Source organism: Octopus bimaculoides, chromosome Z (assembly GCF_046866305.1).
Source record: "Octopus bimaculoides isolate indiv1 chromosome Z, ASM4686630v1, whole genome shotgun sequence".
NCBI lineage: Eukaryota > Metazoa > Mollusca > Cephalopoda > Octopoda > Octopodidae > Octopus > Octopus bimaculoides.
This window is the reverse complement of record NC_142944.1, coordinates 35,912,055-35,918,620: the sequence shown is the minus strand read 5'-3', so window position 1 is coordinate 35,918,620 and position 6,566 is coordinate 35,912,055. Positions and strand designations below refer to the sequence as shown.

Sequence of the window (6,566 nt, the reverse complement as noted above, 5' to 3'; positions counted from 1 at the left end):
ATGATATCTATTTGCTGCGCTATGACACTGTAATTCCGTCTATTTCAGATGACCAGAAGATATTGTAATTAGATAATTTTTTTTTTAACCGATGCCTGCTCTCTTCATCCGGCTCACATTGACAAAGTAGTAAGTTTACTTATTATTACACTCTATACTTTTAGATATATTGTATAACAGTGAATATATGTGTGAAATATAGAACTAAATTTAATGTATTGTTAGAAAAAGGGGCGGAGAAATGTGTTGAACGAGAATCAAAATAAATGTTATTCATTGATTCGGTTGACTTCTGAATGAATAATGCAGAGCTAAATTAAAATTCTCCATATATATATATATATATATATATATATATATATATATACACATACACACACACACACACACACACACACGCATAAATAATATACACACATACATTCGCAAATACACACATATGATATAAAATGTATAAATGCATATACTTGGTATGCCCGAGAGTATGTGTGTAAGTAGGTATGTCTGTATATTTGCGTGTATATGTATGTTTATGTATATAATTGTATACGTGTGTGTATGTATGTATATATATATGTGTTTGTGTGTGTACATGCATGCATGTATCAATCTGTGCATAAATTTATATATATATACATATATATATTTATATATATATATATATATATATATATACACGCACACACGTGTGTATGCATGTGTGTGTATCATCATCTTTTAATGCCTGTCTCCCATGCTAGCATAGGTTGGACAGTTTGTATCCGATAGGTTTGAACACTGCGTCATACTCCATTGTCTGCTTTGGCATAGATTCTATGACTGGATGCCATTACTAACACCAATTATAGAATATATTAGATACCTTTTTTTTTTTGTTTATAGTACCAACACTAGTGACAACACCATATAGCTTGCAAGACTAAGATCCGTTTTGACTGAGCAGAGTCGGAGACACCATTTTACTTGGTAATGTAAAGTATGAAAGAAAGAGTAAAAACAGATTTCTGGTGGTAGCGGAGGTACATGACTACCTCCAATTATACAAGAGTGGGTGGGAATAGTTGGGATAGAGCTGGAAAGAGTTGAGTTGGTGATAGTGATAACGTGTCAGGGTGAGTTTTGGGAACAGAAAGTGAGTGAGTAGGGGTTGCAAGAGTGTGGAGAGAGTGAGAGATAGGTTAATGGTGGGGTGAGCAAATATACAGAATGAAGAACAAGATTGAGGGAGAGAGGGTCCGATAAATATGATTTGGATGGAAAGTAGGGTTGAGAGGTGTACATACTAAATGATGAAGAAATATAGAAGAGTAATGTTGTTGGCACTCCGTCACTTACGACGTCGAGGGTTCCAGTTGATCCGATCAACGGAACAGCCTGCTCGTGAAATTAACGTGCAAGTGGCTGAGCACTCCACAGACACGTGTACCCTTAACGTAGTTCTCGGGGATATTCAGCGTGACACAGTGTGACAAGGCTGACCCTTTGAATTACAGGCACAACAGAAACAGGAAGGAAGAGTGAGAGAAAGTTGTGGTGAAAGAGTACAGCAAGGTTCGCCACCATCCCATGCCGGAGCCTCGTGGAGTTTTTAGGTGTTTTCGCTCAATAAGCACTCACAACGCCAGGTCTGAGAATCGAAACCGCGAGTCCGCTGCCCTAACCACTGGGCCATTGCGCCTCCACAGCAATATCAGTGTACATGTGTGACAATGTGCAAATGTGCTGAGGAAAAAGTTGGGCATAAGACAAATCAGATGTAGCATGCAAGAGAGATGGCTATGATGGTTTGGACATTTAGCTATATAAAGAAGTGTTCACTTATAGTGAATGGCACCTGTGGAATATGGAGACTCAGGAAGACATAGGATGAAATAGTGAGGGCCAATCTCACGATGTTGAACTTCACAGAGGAGATGACAATGGACCAAGATGTCTAGCATTATGAGGTCCTTGGAAAGACCTCCCCACCACCTCAGCAAAACTGAGTTAAGGAAGTGCTGTGTATCCCACCTACATGTAACATTAATTCACACACCCCATACCCCAGTGAACTAAACTACATCTCATCTTGCACTATGCTTGTCTCTCCCTCTCCACTCTTGCAGCCGAATGCTCTATGTCATCTCTTTCTTCTGTCACTTCCCAATATATACCCATATTTCACCACTCACTGTAATTCCTTTTCCCTTCCCTCTCCCCTTTTGCGCTCCTGAACTCCCTGCTCACTTACCCTGTTCCATCTTCTACCACTTCATTTACATTCACCTCCTTGTACTTTGAGGGTACACTCTGGCACATCACTACCATCTCTCTATCTCTCTCTCTCTCTCTCTCTCTCTCCCTCTAACTCTAGTAACTATATCTCCTCTATAGCATGTTTCTGTCCTCCAATTATACTTTAACCTCTCATCACCTGACACAAAGCCACTTTCCTCAATACCAAAACTCATCTCACTTGAGAGATTTTTGTCTTGCAAGTTACCTGATGGCCTTGCCAGTGCTGGTGCCATGTATATGTGAATATATATATACATGCATGTGTTGTTGTTGTTGGCACTCCGTCGCTTACGACGTCGAGGGTCCCAGTTGATCCCATCAACGGAACAGCCTGCTCGTGAAATTAACGTGCAAGTGGCTGAGCACTCCACAGACACGTGTACCTTTAACGTAGTTCTTGGGAGATATTCAGCGTGACACAAGGTGTGACAAGGCTGACCCTTTGAATTACAGGCACAACAGAAACAGGAAGTAAGAGTGAGAGAAATTGTGGTGAAAGAGTACAGCAGGGTTCGCCTCCACCCCCTGCCGGAGCCTCGTGGAGCTTTAGGTGTTTTCGCTCAATAAACACTCACAACGCCGAGTCTGCGAATCGAAACTGCAATCTTATTACCGCGAGTCCATTGCCCTAACCATTTGGCTATTGCGCCTCCACATGCATGTGTATATGAATGTATATATACATTCATGTATACTTGATAGCGGCCAGCCATGACTGGCCACTATCAGATTTTTCTGCAATATAAGGATGTTCTATCCTATTTATACTATTCAGCATTATTATTATGCGTTTGAGAGTAAAATATTTCCATATCTATAGATTTCAATACATCTCAAAAAAAAAAAAAAAAAAAGCAAACCTTGTTTGCATACATCATAACTTCACATTTATGAATATATATATTCATGTATATAAGAATGTGTATATATATATATTATACATGAATGTATATAAGAATGTATATATACATTCATGTATATAAGTATATATATATATATATATATATACACTAATATATATAAGAATGTGTATATATATACATTCATGTATATATATATATATATATATATATATATATATACACATTAATATATATAAGAATGTGTATATATATACATTCATGTATATATATGTATATATATATATATATATATATATATACATATATATATATATACATGCATGTATCTATGAATGTATATGTACATGCACGTATAGACACACACATACCAATCTTCATTTGTTGATGATGATAGATATATGCATATAACACACACTCTGCTTTCAGTGCCAGTTTTTTTACTACCATGCAACATTGCACTTTATATTTCAGCATCATACGCTCTTCTTTTCTCTGTCATGGGAAGAATCCCTTCACTGCTAGCAGAAGTAATGGACGCGTTTTTTATAATTCCATTTTTATTTTGGCAACTATGCTTTCGGAGCAAGCATCTCTACTGTTAAGTAGATCACTCAGTAAGAAAAGCTAACAACTATTATATAGTCCAATAATTGAAGTACATTGTAGCTTCAAATTTTGTATCAAGCAAATGTTAACAATCAGATGATAGCAATGGACCTATTACTGAAATTTCATTTTACACACACACACACATATAAAAGCTTGGCTCTGTACTTAAGAAGTTTACTTCATTCACAATTACAGTCCCACTATACAGCACCTTGAGCAAATACAATCTACAGTAGCCATCATCATCATCATCGTTTAACGTTCGCTTTCCATGCTAGCATGGGTTGGATGATTTGACTGAGGACTGGCAAGCCAGAAGGCTGCACCAGGCTCCAATCTGATCTGGCAGAGTTTCTACAGTGGATGCCCTTCCTAACGCCAACCACTCCGAGAGTGCAGTGCGTGCTTTTACGTGCCAGTCACATGGTACTGGCAACGGCCACGCTCAAAAAGGTGCTTTTTATGTGCCACCTGCACGGGATCCAGTCCAGCAGCACTGGCAATGACCTCGCTTGAATGATTTTCTAACGTGCCACCGGCACAGGTGTTAGAAGGCAATGCTGGTAACGATTACGCTCTAATGGTGCTATTTACGGGCCACTAGCATGGAAGCCAGACAGCTGCTCTGGCAATGAACACGCTCGACTGTGCTGTTAGTGCTCCACTGGCGCGGTGACCAGTCATTGGGTATGAGCTCACAAAAAATTTTGTGAGAAAATTTGGTATAAGTGTGTGTATGTATGTGTTTCCTTGTCTGGACGTTGCACTCTAATTGTGCTTACAATTGTAAACAAACATAGTAGTGCTGGTTGACCCATTTTCTGTCCTCTGCATCCCAGGTCATTGTATTGTTTGATTTTGAAGGACTAAGGGAAATATTACCTTACTTGGAAACAGGTGAGGGCTGACAACAGAAAGTGCATCCAGCCTTAGAAAATCTGCTTCAACTAATATTATTTAACTAATGCAAGCAGGGAAAAATGGACTTTGAAATGATTTTGAGAGAGAGATACCTATGTAATAGTAAAGCCATGACGACAATATAATCAGTTTGTGTGTGAGCCATTAGGGAAAACTATGACTAATCTCTGAAGGCGTGACTATGGTAAGAAGCTTGCTTCCAAACCACATGATTCTGGGTTGAGTCCCACTGTGGGACCCTGGTGAAATGTCTTCTACTATAGCTTTGAGTCGACCAAAGCCTGGTGAGTGGATTTGGTAGACGGAAACTGAAAGAAGCCTGTCAGTGTGTGCTTTTGGCGATTTCTGTTCCATCTTTGGACTTTTCCCTTTCTCTTTTCCAACGAAGTGCTAATGCATTTCTTGTGCACATCCTGAAGTTCGATTTTTTATTCGTTTTTTTCGTTTATTTAGATTGATTGTGTGTGCATATCTTTGTCCGCCCCCACCATCACTTGACAACCGATGTCGGTATGTTTACATCCCTGTACTTAGCAGTTTGGCAAAAGAGACTTGTACAATAACTACTAAGCTTACAAAGATTAAGTCTTGGGGTTGATTTCTTCAACTAAAATCCCTTTGAGGCGGTACTCCAGCATGACCGTAGTCAAATGACTGGAACCAGTAAAAGAATGAAAGAATATGTAGGCTATTTGGAAATATACAAATTTATTGAATTCTTTAAGATTTATAAAAAATAAGGAAACTGCAAATTGGGTTGAACAACATCAAAGAATAGACATGAGAAGTTACCTCTTGTGCACTGGGGCCTCCCCTACGCTTATAGATTTTCTTTATTGGTGGATATTATTTGGATCGATGTCAAATTGACGAGTGTTCTTACATGTAAACCTTCAACAGAATTTTGAAAGCAAGGGTTGTTGAAGCTTGTTAAATTTTTCCCAACCACATGTAATTTTCACCAGTTTATTTTCAAAAAAAAAAAACGTATTCATTTTATTTAGAGATTAATAATAAAGTTACATAATAACAACCAGGTGAAAATATTGAAATACTTCCTATGTGGTTGGAAGAAATTTAGCATCCTAATTATTTTCCTTAACGTCATTTCTTAACACAGTAATAATATGCTAATAAATATGTATATATATATATATATATATATATATATATATATATATATATATATATATATATATATATATATATTATGGACAAAATCCAAAATTACAGGTAAAAACTCAATTAAAATCAATTTATAAAAAATCAAAATTAAATTGAGCGTTATAGATATATATATATATGTGATAGTGGATTTTCATCGATGAGTTCTTGAAACTTGGTTATTTTCCCTAAAACTATATATTTTATATATATATATATATATATAATTCAGCGGCGTGGAGGCAAAAGTTCTAAATTTACATTAGATGCCACATAAAAATCAATCAATATAATATACAATACAAAAGAAAATTGATAACGAGATTAGCAAAGATGTGATATTGATTTTCGCATGTTCGTGTGTGTTGAAGTGGTATCAAGGGATGAATATATTGGTTGTATAACTAAAATCCAATTATTTAAAATCAGTGAGCTGGCAGAATCGTTAGCTTGCCGGACAAAATGCTAAGCATCTCATCCGTGCTTACGTTGGGAGTTCCAAATCCACCTTTGCGGGGTCGATAGAATACCTGTTAAGTACTTGGGTTGAAATAATCAACTAACCGCCTCCCACAAAATTTTAGACCTTGTGCATATAGTAGAAAGGATTATTTAATCCACACTTTTAAGGAACATGATCGATATCACTATATACAAATGGTGGGAATCCAAAATTCAAAGCTGTTTGGTGGACGTCGGAGATATAGGTAGCACCAACAAGTTGGAATTTCT

At 37.2% G+C, this 6,566-nt stretch overlaps 1 protein-coding gene across 1 annotated transcript in view; it reads left to right on the top strand.

Annotated features, from left to right (window-relative positions):
- Window positions 1–23: 23 nt before the first annotated feature.
- Window positions 24–6,566, top strand: part of LOC106871310 (trafficking protein particle complex subunit 11) — a 77,500-nt gene continuing 70,957 nt past the window's right edge. The window contains exon 1 of the mRNA XM_089365182.1: window positions 24–129. The gene's annotated coding sequence lies outside the window, so the exon portion shown is untranslated. The remainder of the gene's footprint in view (window positions 130–6,566) is intronic.